The sequence below is a fragment of the Hippopotamus amphibius genome, chromosome 9 (assembly GCF_030028045.1).
Source record: "Hippopotamus amphibius kiboko isolate mHipAmp2 chromosome 9, mHipAmp2.hap2, whole genome shotgun sequence".
Lineage (NCBI taxonomy): Eukaryota > Metazoa > Chordata > Mammalia > Artiodactyla > Hippopotamidae > Hippopotamus > Hippopotamus amphibius.
The window spans coordinates 31,156,042-31,170,671 of NC_080194.1; the positions used below are offsets into that span (position 1 = coordinate 31,156,042).

Sequence of the window (14,630 nt, forward strand, 5' to 3'; positions counted from 1 at the left end):
CTATTGAAGAGGAAAACTAATTAGCATCCTGTGTGAACTATCTTGTCTTTTTTTAGGACCGGAAATCAAAAGGGAAGGGTTCCCTCCTGTTCCAAGTGAGTTCCAGAAGAATTACTCATGCTCCTTAACCTATGAGTCAGACAGGAGGCTAGGAGCGTGTTTCCAAAACAGGCCGACAATAAGATAAACAGAGCGATTGATATGTGACAGTCTGGAGAGGCAGGACGGCAATTGGTCAAAGCAAGTGATGGGGTCTAGAGCAAGAGGACAGTAAACCTGGGATGGCTGAGCTTCCCTAGAGAATCCATGGCTAATCGGAGCTTGGCAAACCAACACAGCATTTCCTGAAAATGAACGTCCACAAGGTTTGTTTTCAGATCCTTTTCTCAATTTCATTGACTTAGTATCTTGGAATTATAGCATCTTTCCCCCAAATGACTCAAGGGGCTGACTGCCATCACACTGCACTGCCTGGCTCTCTAAAAGCTTTGGCTATCAATGCGCTTTGACATCTCACAGCACAGGATATTAATCATTTTGGGACTCTGGGCCTGTTCCCAGTGTCCATATTTGCCATTGTTGATCTGCAGCCAGAAACATAACTTCTAAATGACAAAGGCTTTCCCAAATTGAAATATAAAGTCATGGAGAAAGCTCAGCTTAGGAAATAACCCAGCATCAAGCAGTACTGTCTCCTGGGCACATAAAGGATAAGCTTCCTCTTCACTCCCTCTAGGAAGGAGCCTGAAGCCAGGTCTCAGCTCTGTCTGAGCCTGTGACGGGACTACAGGCATCTTTTAAGTGGGGATGTAGCGGTGTGCACAGGGCTTCATAAGGACACTGCCCCCACCCTCCTGGTTCCTGTTTCCCTGGAGAAAATGGCTGGGTGGGTGCAGGGTCCGCCCTACTGGGGAGCAAGTGCTAGGACTGGCTGATGTTTTTCTCCATCCCCCATTAAAACCCCTGGGGTACAGAGGCGAGGCTGGGGTGAGGGTGGGGCGTCTCCTCCACACGGAAGTCAGAGTGATTCCTAAACACCGCTCTGATCGCCTCCCTCCTCCTAAAAGCATTTGAGGGACTGCCCCCCCTCCCCCTCCCCCGGAGAAATTGGAAAGTTCTTCATGGCCCTTCAAGGCCCTTCCCCACTGACTCTCTGCCCCGCTTTTGGCTTCATCACTAGCCACTCCCTGACCTTCTCGCCACAATTGCCTGCTGGTTATTTCCTGAAAACACTGTGTCCTTTCAGCTCTGCTTTCTTTATGCGTGCAGCTCCTTCTATGTGAAAGGCCACCCCCCTACTGACCCCCCCCAGCCCCCCAACATTACCTCTCGTTGCAGGAGGGCTCCTATTCCTACCCCTCGCTGAGTGCAATGCTCCCAGATGGTGCTTCCATCACACTATAGGCAGGCTCTCTTCTAACAGTTACTACCTGTGTGAGATTGTCCCATGTGTCAGTCTCCCCACTTTGTCTGTGAGCTCCCTGAGGACAGGCACTGTGTTTGCTCCATCTTTGGCTCTTGGAAAAATCAACAATGTTTAATTGAATGAGGGAGAGTTTTGCGTATCAGTTATTATACTCTTTGCTATTCAGATAATGGTTAGAAGTTTTAAAATGCTGTACCCCAGATCCCTGCTCTCCTTCCTTGCAGCTTTTTGCAATTTCAATCTGACTTTCAGTAACAATTGGCTTGTACCATGAAACTTATGGTGTTCAGTTTCAAAGATAATGGTTTCAGGATGCACTGATTTCTGTGTTTAATTGTTTAACATGGAGACGGATAGCATACCTATATTATACTCCAAATCTCTCCTCTCTCTCTCTCTCTCTCTCCTCTCTCTCGTACGTGCATATGCGCGCACACACACACACACACACACACATCACAAAGATAGAAATTCCTAATGATTCATGAACAAAGCTTATAGTACAAAATTCAGCATACAATAAAAATTTAAATGCCACTAATACAAAAAGCTAATAAGTTCACAGGTGTTTCCAGGTGTTCAGCAGGTCTAGATGCACGGTGTTATTTTGAAAAATAGTTGACTAGTCTTCCATTCTTAAATAAGCCTCTATGCTGCTCAGTGTTGTACATGTTCTCTCTGCCTAAAAAGCACTGGCCCCTCCCTCCAAACTATCAAGCGAGTGCCCTCATCCTTCAGGATTCAGCTTAAACGTAACTGCCTTGGAAGGGTCTGCCTAGACCCAATCTCCTCATAGTCTCCATCTTAGCACTGTTGGTATTTTCTTCAAAGCCCTTGCCAAGTATTTTATTTTATTATTTTAGTTAAATGTATTTGATGTCTTCCTCTCCCATTAGAATGAAAGAAACTTGAAAGAAAAAGGATTCATGTGGGTTTTATTCATTACTGAATCCAAAACACACAGTGAGTGCTCAATAAATACTTTTGGGTGAATAAAGGTACCGTCAACCCTCAGTACCTGCAGGGAACTGGTTCCAGGACCCACTCTGGATACCAAAATCCACGGATGCTCAAGTCCTATAATCGCCCTCCGTATCCTCAGTTCCGCATCCGGGGATTCAGCCAACCGGAGATAGTAAACATAGCACACAATCTGCGGTTGGTTGAATGTGCGGATGCGGAACCTGTGGATACAGAGGGCCCACTGTAGTCTTTTAAGCCAACATTCCACTTGTCACTTGGGGGAGTTGCTTTAATCAATTCAGTGCCTTGTCTTGCCTGGTCAGCTCCCTGGCCCCACTCCCCCTTGTCTCCCAGGCGCCCACTCCCTCATCCTGGGGGTGTCTTTCATCACCTTCTCCTCCTAACACATTCCTGTTCACCGGGCAGCACCTTATTATACCTCATTTCCATTGTGACACTTCCCCCAGGCTGTTAGGTCTGTTTCTGCCTCCTAAAACACTTTGATTTCTTCCACATTTTCCCATGTTTGTTTCTTTTACCACAAAATTAGAAAATGCTCCTAGAAAACTCAAGCAAGCATCACAGAGGCGTATAAAGTCAAAAGCAAAATCCTCCCTTCCCATTCCCAGGTGGCCATTGGTACCACTGAGTTCTTTTCTCTGCACTTACAAACATATTCTTTTCTTTCCTCTAGCATTTACAAACGTACTCTTTTCTTTTAAATAAAGAAAGGAAAGTGAAAAAACACAGATCACACAATAATACTATGGAGTGACATTTTTCAATTATTCTCTCTCATTTTTCTTTTCACATTAGAAGAGAACAACCTTGATCTTTCAATGGCTGATTACTGGTTCATTGTAGGCTTGTACCATCATTTAAAAAATCAGTTTCGTGATGGCTATTTAGGTAGCCTATTTTTCTAAATTACAAGCAATGCTGGGATAAATCCTTTAATATATTTGAGTGGCTGCTCCTCTATTATTGCACCAAATGGCGTCCCATTTTGTATTTTGATAGCTACAGCCTGATTGTCTTCTAAAAAAAGCAGTGCCCAGTTACGCTCCCATCCGTGGCTGGTAAGAATGTCTGAATCTTCACAGCCATGACTGGATATTATCAGTGTTACATCTTTGTTACCTAACTGGTCAAAAACTTTCCTGTCTTTAATTGTTGTTGAAGTTGAATAGTCTTTCATATTTAATCACCACTTGTGTCCTTTGTCTGTAAATGATTATTTACATTCATCACTCATTTTCCTGTAGAAGTGTTCAATTTCACTTTTTACTCATTTGTAATAGCCTTGAAAAAAATTGTGGCAAAATACACATAACATAAAATTTGCCATCTTAACCATTTTTAAGTGCGCAGTTCAGTGGCATTAAGCACGTTCACAATGTTCAACCATCACCACCATCTTCAGAACTCTTTTCATCTCACAAAACTGAAACTCTGTACCCATTAAACTCCCCATCCCCCCTCCCTCCAGTCCCTGGCAACCACCCTTATTTTTTCTGTCTCTGTGAATCTGACTATTGATATGGCTTTTAAAATAGCATTCATATAAACTTTCTTTTGTTATAGAGCCTAAACATTTTTTTTCAAATTTTTATTTTTAACTTTATAAAGTCTTGTCATATAGAAGGTGCGCATTCTTTTTAAGCTTACATTTTTATGTCAGTAAATATGACCATCGTTTGCTTTATGGCTTTTGAGTTTTATGTTCTGCTTTAAAGAACTTCCTCACCCTGAAATAATCAAGTATTTTCCTGATTTCTTCTAGTAAGAAAAGTACTCTGGTCATAGCTGTATCTCAGCAGTTCTCCTTTTTATTCTGATTAGTATTAATGACTAGCATCGATGAAAAATGTGTTCCAGGCACTGTGCTAAGTTCATTTCATGTTATCCTGTTTAATCTTCATACCAAGTCAGTGAGGTGGGCCCTATTGTTATCTCCGTTTAATGATGAGAAAATTGAGGTTTAAAGAGTTTGAGTAACTTGTCTACTGCAAGTGGCAAGTGGCCAAGCTGTGATTTGAACCTGAGCCATCTGACTGCATTCTAACCACGAAGGTATGAATCTGTTTGCTCTGTTAAATGATGCTCTTCTGGGGTGTGAACTGTGTCTTATCTGTGTTCTGACTCTAGCACATAGGTCCTCAACGGTCGTTTTTGCAGTGAATTAGTTACTATTATTTAAACTCGGCATCCAGAGCACAGCCTCAGATACTGCTCTTCCTATCTCTTCCTTCACTATCTCACTCCTTTACAAATTCAGTCTTGACCTTCCTTCTAAGCTCAAAGAGCTTCCCTGGGTGGTCAGTGATCTCCTCAAGCATTACTGCCACTGTCTCAAGGGAACCTGACTGCATTGTCAAGACCCCGCTCCCCTCACCGAGTTCCCCACTGGGGCCACTCATGCTCCACCTCTCTGTGTTCTCTCTTCTTTGGGAAGCGATAAGCATATGCCTTCCTCGCCGGCTCGTAGACCATAGTCCTGTCATTGTTCTGCAATAGACTTCCCTCTTCTGGAGTCCACTCCGTCCATTTGGCATTCCCTTGTGCCGTGATTTATTGATTTCTGGGAAGGGCGCCCTCCTTCCTCAAGAATTTCCCCACCAGGCTCATGGTCTTCACCTCTCCAGCTCCCATTGCCTCCCTTAAGGACTCCCACCCTCATCCTGATGACCTTTCCACTGCACTGGCCTCAAAACCTCCATTTTCATAATCCAAGTTCCTTCTTCTCCTAATGTCTCTAACATCAGCCCAGTTGCAACCCCAGATTCAGTCACTGCAGAGATGCTGCTCCTTGTCTGGCTCTCTTGTCTTTCTGCTGCAGTCTCCCCGTTCACCCCCCTTGCCAACTTTTAGGCCCGAACGAACCCTTTCTATTGTCTCCACTCCTCCAGGTTGCTGGGGAACTTCAGGAAACCAGGCTGTTTGGACCCATTCCAAACTCCTCTGGTTCGCCTTTAGAAGGCTCCTCTCTCCTGCTTGGCCAGCCTCTCATCACCCGCAACTCACCTCCTCCTCCACTTGCTAGCATCTCTTCCAAACCTTTCCATCTCCTGGAGCCAAGCTCTGCTTTCCAAAGATGCCTGTACCTCCTCTTTGACTGTGGAAGGCCGGCCATCTCACCGGAGCTCTCTCCACTTCCCTGCCCTCCTCCACATTCCCTTCTACCCCATCTCAGTGGGGACAGTCTTTCTCTTCCCCTTCATCCTTTGGGATGCTTATGAAGAATAATGGAAAAACATGGGCTTTGAAAACTGACAACCTTGGGCTTGAATTCCAGCTCAGATATCAAGTAGTTTGTTTTTTAACTTTTATTTTTTAAAATTTATTATATTTTTTATTTATTTATTTTTGGCTATGTTGGGTCTTTGTTGCTGTGCGGGCTTTCTCTAGTTGCCGGGAGCGGGGGCTACTCTTCGTTGGGGTGCATGGGCTTCTCAGTGGGATGGCTTCTCATTGCAGAGCACGGGCTCTAGGCGCCCAGGCTTCAGTAGTTGCAGCACATGGGCTCAGTAGTTGTGGCTCGAGAGCTCTAGAGTGTAGGCTCCATTGTTGTGGTGCATGGGCTTCTCAGTGGGGTGGCTTCTCATTGCAGAGCATGGGCTCTAGGCGCCCAGGCTTCAGTAGTTGCAGCACGTGGGCTCAGTAGTTGTGGCTCAAGAGCTCTAGAGTATAGGCTCCGTTGTTGTGGTGCACGGGCTTAGTTGCTCTGCAGCATGTGGAATCTTTCCAGACCAGGGATTGAACCCGTGTCCCCCTGCATTGGTCACTGCACCACCAGGGAAGTCCTCAGGTAGTTTTGTGTCCTGGAATAATCAATTTAATGTTTTAAGTCTTGCTTTCCTCATCTCTAGGTGGGAGTAATAATAGTATCTGCCTCAAAGGGATCTGTAGAGAGGCTGGAATGGCCTGATGTACATGCAACGTGTGGCATCTGCCCAGACTTTGTGAGTCTTCTCCCCCCGACTCCCAGTTCCAGCTTCTCCACCTGAGTCCCCAATCCTGTTCCCCTTCTCTTCAGATGCTTTGCCCCATCAATCATCTCCTACTTTTTAAAAATATTTTGTTTTTCCCTTTGACTAAATATTTTCTGTTGACATAAAAATGTGAAGTTCTCCTTTACCCTCAAATTCCTTCTGGTGACTCTGCTAACAATTCCAGCCTCTGTTCTCCCTCTTCTTAATTTTATCTCTGGAGAGAGTAGTCTATACTAGCCAATTCTGTTTCTCTGCCACCCACACTCTCCTTCATCACTTGCTGTCAGGACTCACCACCTCGTCTCCCTCCCTCATCACTGTACTTAAATCTGGTTCCTAAAGTTATGATAATCTAGCCCCTTGGATTCTTGGTTTGCATTGATCTTCAGCCTGCCACAATCAGCTGTAGCACTGGACCATGCCAACGCCCTGCTTCTGCTCAGGAAGTCTGCCTTGACTGTAAGTCATTGTACGATTTTGGTTCTCCTCTTACCTCTCTTGCTACTCTTTCAGTTCATTCATTCAGCATTTTTTTTTAATTGAGCATCTGTTATGAACCACAACTGTGCTAGGTGCTGGGAACACAGTGGTGAATTACACAGGCATCATCCCTGGCCCACTGGCCCCTGATGTGTACGGTTTAAGAGGACAGACATCAGACAAACAGTCATCTATTTTCTCTGTCTCAGTTACCTGTTGCATCTGTGTGTGTGTGTATTCATCTATTTGTAAGAGTGTTACAAAAGCATATAACAGGGAGGAAGACTGAGAGAGGGGAAGCCAAGGAAGGACAGTTTGAGGAAGTGATATTTAAGCTGAGATCTGCAGGATGAATAAGTGTTAGCTGGGTGAGGAGTGGAGAGTTTGGAGGGATGGCTTCCAGGAAACAGCAGGAAAGCTGTGAAGGCTCTGAGGTGAGGTGCTTGGCAAATTCAAGAACCTGAAAGCAGGCCGGTATAGCTGAAGGTGGTGGCGAGATGAGGCAGGAGCCATGAACAAAGGGGCAGATCATGCAGGGTCCTGCGAGGCATGGAAAGGGTTTGGGATTTACTCCCAAGAACAATGGGCAGCTATTGAAAACCTCTCTTCCCCTGCCTGTTTCCTCATTTTGGGTGTGCCTCAAAGATGGGTTTGGTGCTCTGCTCTGCTCTTGGCCCATTCAGTCTCATGGCTGAGTAATCGCTTCTCTGTGGTTGTTTCCTGAATCCTAATACCCTCCTGAATTCCAGTCCTTTTCCCAGCTACCATCTAAGATTATAAACTGCGGTCTCTTTCTGATACTGCAGATTAAATGTTAGAAACTGACCTCATTTTTCTTTTCAAAGTCCTTCCTTCCCCTGTATTTCCTGTCTTCATCCATGGCAGCTCCACTGGCCTCCCATTAACCCAGATTGGAAATGCTGATGTCTCCTTGACTTCCACCTTTATTTACTCATTCTTTTATTTTGAGGATACAGCAGGGACCCAAATTGATGGAACTTACCTCCTAGTGGGGACCCTAACAATAAACACATTGGAACTCCCCTGATGGTCCAGTGGTTAAGACTCCATGCTCCCAGTGCAGGGGGCCCAGGTTTGATCCCTGGTCAGGGAACTAGATCCTGCATGCTGCAACTAAGAGCCCACATGCCACAACTAAAGATCCTGCATGCCACAACTAAAGATCCTGCATGCCACAACAAAGATCTGGCGCAGCCAAATAAATAAATAAATATTAAAAAAAATAAACACATCAACATGCATTATAATGCCAGTTAGTAAATGATAAGTGCTATCAATAAAAATAAAGCAGATAGAAAGTGAGGGGTGGGGATGCTGCTTATTTTCATCAGAGGAGGTCTCTTTGAGGAAGTAGATTTGAGCAGAGGCTGGAATGAGATGAGGGAACAAACCATGTGGCTATTTGGGAAAGAATGTACCAGGCAGAGGGCACAGCAAATGCAAAGGTCCAGGGGTGGGAGCATGCTTGAGGAGCAACAAAAAGATCAGTGGCTGGAATGCATCAGGTGACAGGTTGAAAGTAAAGAGATGAGGCCAGAGAAGTGGCACATACAGACTGTGCTGTAAAGAACGGAAAGGGATTTGGAATTTAGTTCTAAGTGTGATGGGAAGCTTTTGGAAGGTTTTGATCAGAAAAGTGACATGGTCTGACATACAAAGGCCAAAGGGTCCCTCTGGCTGGTGTGAGGAGACTAGATTATAGGGGGCAAAGTGAAGACCACATAAGAATCCACATCCTCTCCACATGACAGGGTCTTGTCCACATCCATCCCTCTCTCCCATCTTCATAACCCCCTCTATCTCATACCTCAATTGTTGTTGTGGCCTCAGAAATGATCTTCGTGCATCCCTCCAGAGCAAGCCTTGCCCTTGCTGAAGGCTTCAGACTCTCCCCACTCCATATGAATGAAATATAACTTCTTCAGTATTCTTGTCTCCCAAACTTATCTCCCAATGCTGCCTTTCACATACCCCATACTAAAGTCACTCATTTTCCCACATAAGCTTCTTGCCTTCCCACCCCCAAGTTTCTGCCTAACCTGTTCCATCCTCCCATGAAGCATTCTCTCACCATCCTCCATCTCTGTAAGTCCCACATTTCCTGACTCTTTCCTGATCATCCCAGGCAATGGGGTGTCTTCTTGCCTTTGGACTCTTACACCTTTCCAATGACACTAGTTATTCTCTACGTGGTTGTAACTCTTTATTGTACACATCTTATCTTCCTCACTAAATCATAAATTCCTAGAGGTCAGGGTCCAAGCTCGATATATCTGTGCACTTTCCATCCACAGGGCCTAGCCCGATGCTCACAGTGAGTACACCCCAGATATTTGTCCGATGAATGAGTTGTTGGTGTCAGAGTATTTAAACAGTCTTTGAAGAGACACAACCAAATCTTAAACCCATGCAAGAGAATAATGTAAGACAGTATATAATGGAGGGATAGATCAGGTGGTACACAGTCTATGGACCATGGGAATCTAGAAGGGAGATGAGTAGGAGGTGGACTGGTCAGGGAAGGCCTGATAACCGCTGATGCTTCTGGAGTGCTTATCATGTGCTAGGCTCTGGGCGGAATGCTTTACATGCATTATCTCACTCTTCTCACCTACCCTGTGCTACAGGCACTTACATGTAAGTAAATGCCTCATCTACAGATGGGGAAACTGAGGTAGGAAAATGAAGTAATTTCCCTGGAGTCACTGTGTTATAAAATCTACAGACTTGTGATTTGAGCCCATTGTGACTTGCCTGATTGGGTAGCCTATAGCAGTCACCCCAGTATTTTGCCTTCGAGAATAAAGGAAAGGCTCAGCTGTGAAAATAGGATTTGCATTTTATTTCCTGTCTCATTCCAAAATGGATCCAAAGCAGCTAAATAAGAGCTGAGCTTTGCCTAAGACGATGACTGGGATTTAAGGATGAGGTAGGTGTTTCAGGTTAGGAAAGCAGCTATTTGTGGACTCTCAGGCAGACTTGTTCCCGGGCAGAAGCAGTGAGCTGACGAAATTGGTGATATATCTGGAGACTGGTTGGGTGGGTAAGTGTATACAGTGTGGGGATGGCATTCAATGCCGGGGGAATTGTTGAGTGTTGATGTGCTGGAACACAAGGACAGGTTGAAGGCCTTATGAGCTGATCAGGACATAATTCCACTCAAAGAACATTCACTAGGACAGATTTTGCACTGAGCAGATGAATGCAACTGTGGGATTTCTCTAAGTCCTTTTTTTTTGTTGTTATTTTTTGTTATTTTTGGGGGGGGGTACACCAAGTTCAATCATCTGTTTTTATACACATATCCCCGTATTCCCTCCCTTCCTTGACTCCCCCTCTGAGTAAGTCCTTGCTCTCAAATGGCTAACAGTCTTCTGGGAGAAACAGCTCATAGGATGCAAGCAAAGCACAGTGGAGACCAAGCTGGGAAATAAGAGCGTTGATGAAGGATCTGGGGTACTTTCTAGGGCTGTGGCATTTGGAACAGGACTTGTAGGTGAGTGGGATTGGAAGAATAGAAGAGGGTGGCCACTTCTGGGACTGGGGGAAGGTGGTTTTTAGAGAGAATTACCCTGATAATCATATACAAGCTGGACCAATTGGCAGTCTCTAACACATTTCTGAGGAAGAGATGCACTTTAGACCAAAAATCCATCTGCACAGGGAGCAGTACTGTGAAAAAGACTTCAGGGTCTTAGCAGTCAGCAAGTTCAATGACAGAACAGAGTTGCTTAATGGTCAAAGGAGCTAAAGTAATCTGCAGCTGCTTTAAAAGTGGTCAGTGTTGCATATCCAGCTCTAGACTCCATCCTGAGAATTTAGTCAATTTGGGGCCAAGCTCTATACCAGCAGTTTATAACTGGGGGTGATTTTGACCTTCAGGGGACATTTGGCAAAGTCTGGAGACATTTTTGGTGGTCACGCTGGGAGGGAATTCTACTGACATCTAGTGGGTAGAATCCAGGGATTCTGCTAAACATCCTACACTGCATAGGCCAGCCCCTTCCCCAGTCCCCTCACAATAAAGAATTATCCAGACCAGGTATCAATCTTCTATCAATTAGAGGATTGATACCTGGTCTGGAGGATGCTCTAGAGGACGAAGCAACCAGAGTGTGGTTAATGGTGGGGGCAGTTTTTACAAGTGTCACTAGGAGCAGTTGAAGAACCTGGGAATATTTATACTAGAGGAGATTTAAGGTCAGGACATAATTCCACTCAAAGAACATTCTGAGAAATATCTTAGAGAAGCAGAAACAACTGAATTGTCCAGAGCAACTGCCCAAATTTCCACCATCACTCACCCTAGCTATTGCGCTGGGAGTCCAACAAGACCCAATGCTGGAAAATTAAGAAAGTCATTATAATAGTAAACATGTATAGCATTTATAAATTTCAGGCACCCTCCTAAGAGCTGTACATATACCAACACATTTCATTGTCACAACAAACGCACCACACCTATTTTACAAATGGAGAGACTGAGATACAGAGAAAAGGATGAGTGATTTGCTTAAGATCACAAAGCTTAGCAAGCAGCAGAGCCAGAATTGAACTTGGGCAGCTATACTCTTAACCACTGTGCAGTCTTGCTATGCTGCATTGGAAAGAAACAGATCTGAGCTCAAATCTCAGCTTTACCACTTAGTAGCTGTATATCAATTGGCTTGCTACTACTTAACCTCTCCGAGCCACAATTTCTTCATCCTGCTTAATAGTGATAGTAAGATGATAAATCGTTACCAGTTCTCCCACACAGTGATGAATGTCGTTCTCACAGCAACTCAAGGACAGGCATATGTGTCACTCTTATTTTACACACATGAGGATTTTAGGGCTTAGAGAGGTTGAGTGACTTGCTCAGGGTCACACAGTGAGGACGTGGAGAGTCAGGATTTAAATCCACATTTGTCTGACTGCAGAACCTGTTTTTAACCACAAAGCCATTACATTTGCAAGCTTGTGGGGAAGGGAGCATGACAAAGCATCTAAAATTGCCTGGGAGATAGTAAGCCATCAATGATAGCTATTTATTATTATACTAGTAGTCATAGCTATTACCTTTGTGACTGGCTCAATCAGGTGCATGGAAGGCAACACACTATTCTAGCCAAAAGAACGAGATCAGCAGAAAATGAATGATGCAGTGGCTTGTGTGCAAATCACAAGCCCTCAGCCAGCGATTCCATAATCCTGAGCTTCAGCCTCCCTGGGAAAGCGGTGTCACGTTTGATTCATTTGTCCTGCTCTCAGCACAGTCTACTATTCATAGAACAGGAGTGGGAGGAGCAGGGACAGTGTGAGGCTAATTTAATGTCAAGGTTTCATAGCCCATACATTTCATAGTCATAATAAAAAGAAGAAGAAGAATGTAGCACCTTGTGCAAAATGGGACAAGTCATCACGTATACTCACATACTGCAGTGTGAATAAAACCACAGCTCACCTGATGGTTAATTCTACCCAGGAAGGATTTTGTTTTAAAACAATTGCCTGATTTCATTGCAGGAAATGCTGTGTGAGTGTTTTCCACGGAGAGAGGGTGGCATCTGCCTCGCTGGAGGGCTGGCAGCACACAGAATCTGCCTGCAGTGGATTCTTAAACATGCAATCATGGCTAATGGGGTGTAAGACAGGATAAGACTGAGAGCTGCTTGCGGTGATGGAGGTAGGTACCAAAGGCAGTGGGACCCCTGGGCAGGGGGCCATCAACTGCTTAGGTGGGGGAGAGTGATCAGAGAAACTTTCAGAGGGAGAGGATATTTGAACTGGATCTTGAAGGATGAATAGGAGTGTATATGGTGGAGAAAGGGGCAAGGTATACAGACCAGAGGACAACAGCACTGCAAAATGTCTGTGACCTGGGAGCACATGACTGCCACTGAAATACCTCATGGATGATTGTGGCAGGAGCTCAGGGAGAGAGGGACATGGAGTGAGGGAGATAAAGCTGGAAACGTGGGATGGAGTCAGCTCATAAAAGGCCTACAGCCCTACAAAGGCTTCTGGACAGCGTGGTATAATGGAAAGGATTTCTGGCAGTGCAGTATGAGGAGAAATGTCCTGGGGTTTGGAGTGAATTGACTTTGAGTTTCATTATTTGTTGTCTATATGACTGAGGACAAATTACTTTATCTGAGTCTCAGCATCCATATTTATAAGATGGGGACATAATGCCTGCCCCAGAGGGCTGTTGATAGGTTGAAACAAGGTGAAGTATAAATTCCTAGGACAGTCACAGTATACTATAGGCTCTCGTGAATGTTAATCCTCCTTTATTGTATAGGTGAGGGGGAATTGTTTCCCACAGGGCAGAGTTTCCACCTAATTTCTATTTTAGAACAGCAACTCTAATAGTTTGTACTAGGGATAGACTGGGGGTAGAAAGAAGACTCCACTCAGGAGGTTGCTTTGCTGGTCTTGATCTATATATGTTGAATTTTAATAGCTTCAGTTTCAGGGGGTTACATTCTCATTACCAGGTACCAGATTCTGGGCTATAGCCCCTGGTTCCAATATCTGGATCTCTCTGAGAAGACTGGATAATGAACTGTCTTAGATCCCTCACTTGCTGTAAGGTTGAAGGAACACAGTTCAAGCAAGTTCAAGTTTATTTGAACATATACAAGTCGTCTCACGCCTGTTCTCCATTTCATTCATCCATTCATTCGTTCATTCAACAGGCAAGCATTTATTGAATGTCAACCAATACCTTGGTTGCAAGGGTTTGGGGGATACAATTACCTACTCTTCAATCTTTGTGGTTTTATAGATCAGAACTTGAAGAAACAGTAATGCCAACCCCTCCCAGGGCCCACACATCACTGAGGCTTCCCATGGGCCAGTTCAACTCATTCCTGGCCTTGGTGGAAGGTAATTAGCTGGACAGAGAACATAGACCAATGAAGGCAGTCCGGTTGGAAAATTACTGCCCTGTGCTACACTTTTTCAAGCTCCCAATGTTCTAAAATCTCAGCAAGGAATTGTGAATCTGAGATCAGAGATCCTGAACTCTGCCTTTCTGAGAAAGAGGTCAGAAAAATGTAGATGAAAAGAAATAGCTGATGGGCAATGGTGGCTTCTTACTCCTGATTGGACTTTAGGAAATATATCCAGAGAATGAAGTGGATTCCTCAATTTGCTAAATCAAGGAATCTTACCTCAAGTTCTGAGCATGTAGAGAATTAACTAAGAAAAGCTGTATCGATGTGATTAAACAACAATGCTGTTACTAAAACTGAAAGAGCAGAATCTATGATGTCAAAACTTCCATATCTCATTAAGAAACCCTCAAATACTTGCTTTTCCTCCCAAATCCAGACCAGTGTCTCTTCCTCTTGTGGACCATTCCACGAGCCTCCTCATGGGTCTATGGGCTATGGTGCCCACAGACACCTTCCCGTCCATTCTCCATGATGTCCTCAGAGTGCTCTCCCCAGACAGACAGGAGGACCTCAGCCCCTCTCTGCCCAGGAGCCTCTCTGACTCCCAGTCTCCCTCAGGGGGCATGTCAGGCTGCTAGCTGGGTATCAAGGCAGCTCCAAGCGGGCCTCTCCTGAGCTCCACCTGTGGCAGCTCTCCCTCTTCCACTCAATCTTATGACACAGCAGGACGGAGCCGGGACACAATGCTGTGACTTTGTAGCTGAGCGTTATTTTCTTTTCCATCCCCACCTCTTTAAAACCCAGCCCAGCTACCACTTCTTCCAGGCACCATTTTCTGCCTCTCCCTCCAGAGGGTATGCCCTC

General features: G+C 44.8%; 1 long non-coding RNA gene across 1 annotated transcript in view; it reads left to right on the top strand.

The window, feature by feature from the left end:
- Positions 1-217: 217 nt before the first annotated feature.
- The window catches only part of LOC130860881 (uncharacterized), a 38,503-nt gene continuing 24,090 nt past the window's right edge, over positions 218-14,630 (top strand). The window contains exons 1-2 of the long non-coding RNA XR_009055523.1: positions 218-365; positions 12,391-12,550. This is a non-coding gene — a long non-coding RNA (uncharacterized LOC130860881). The remainder of the gene's footprint in view (positions 366-12,390; positions 12,551-14,630) is intronic.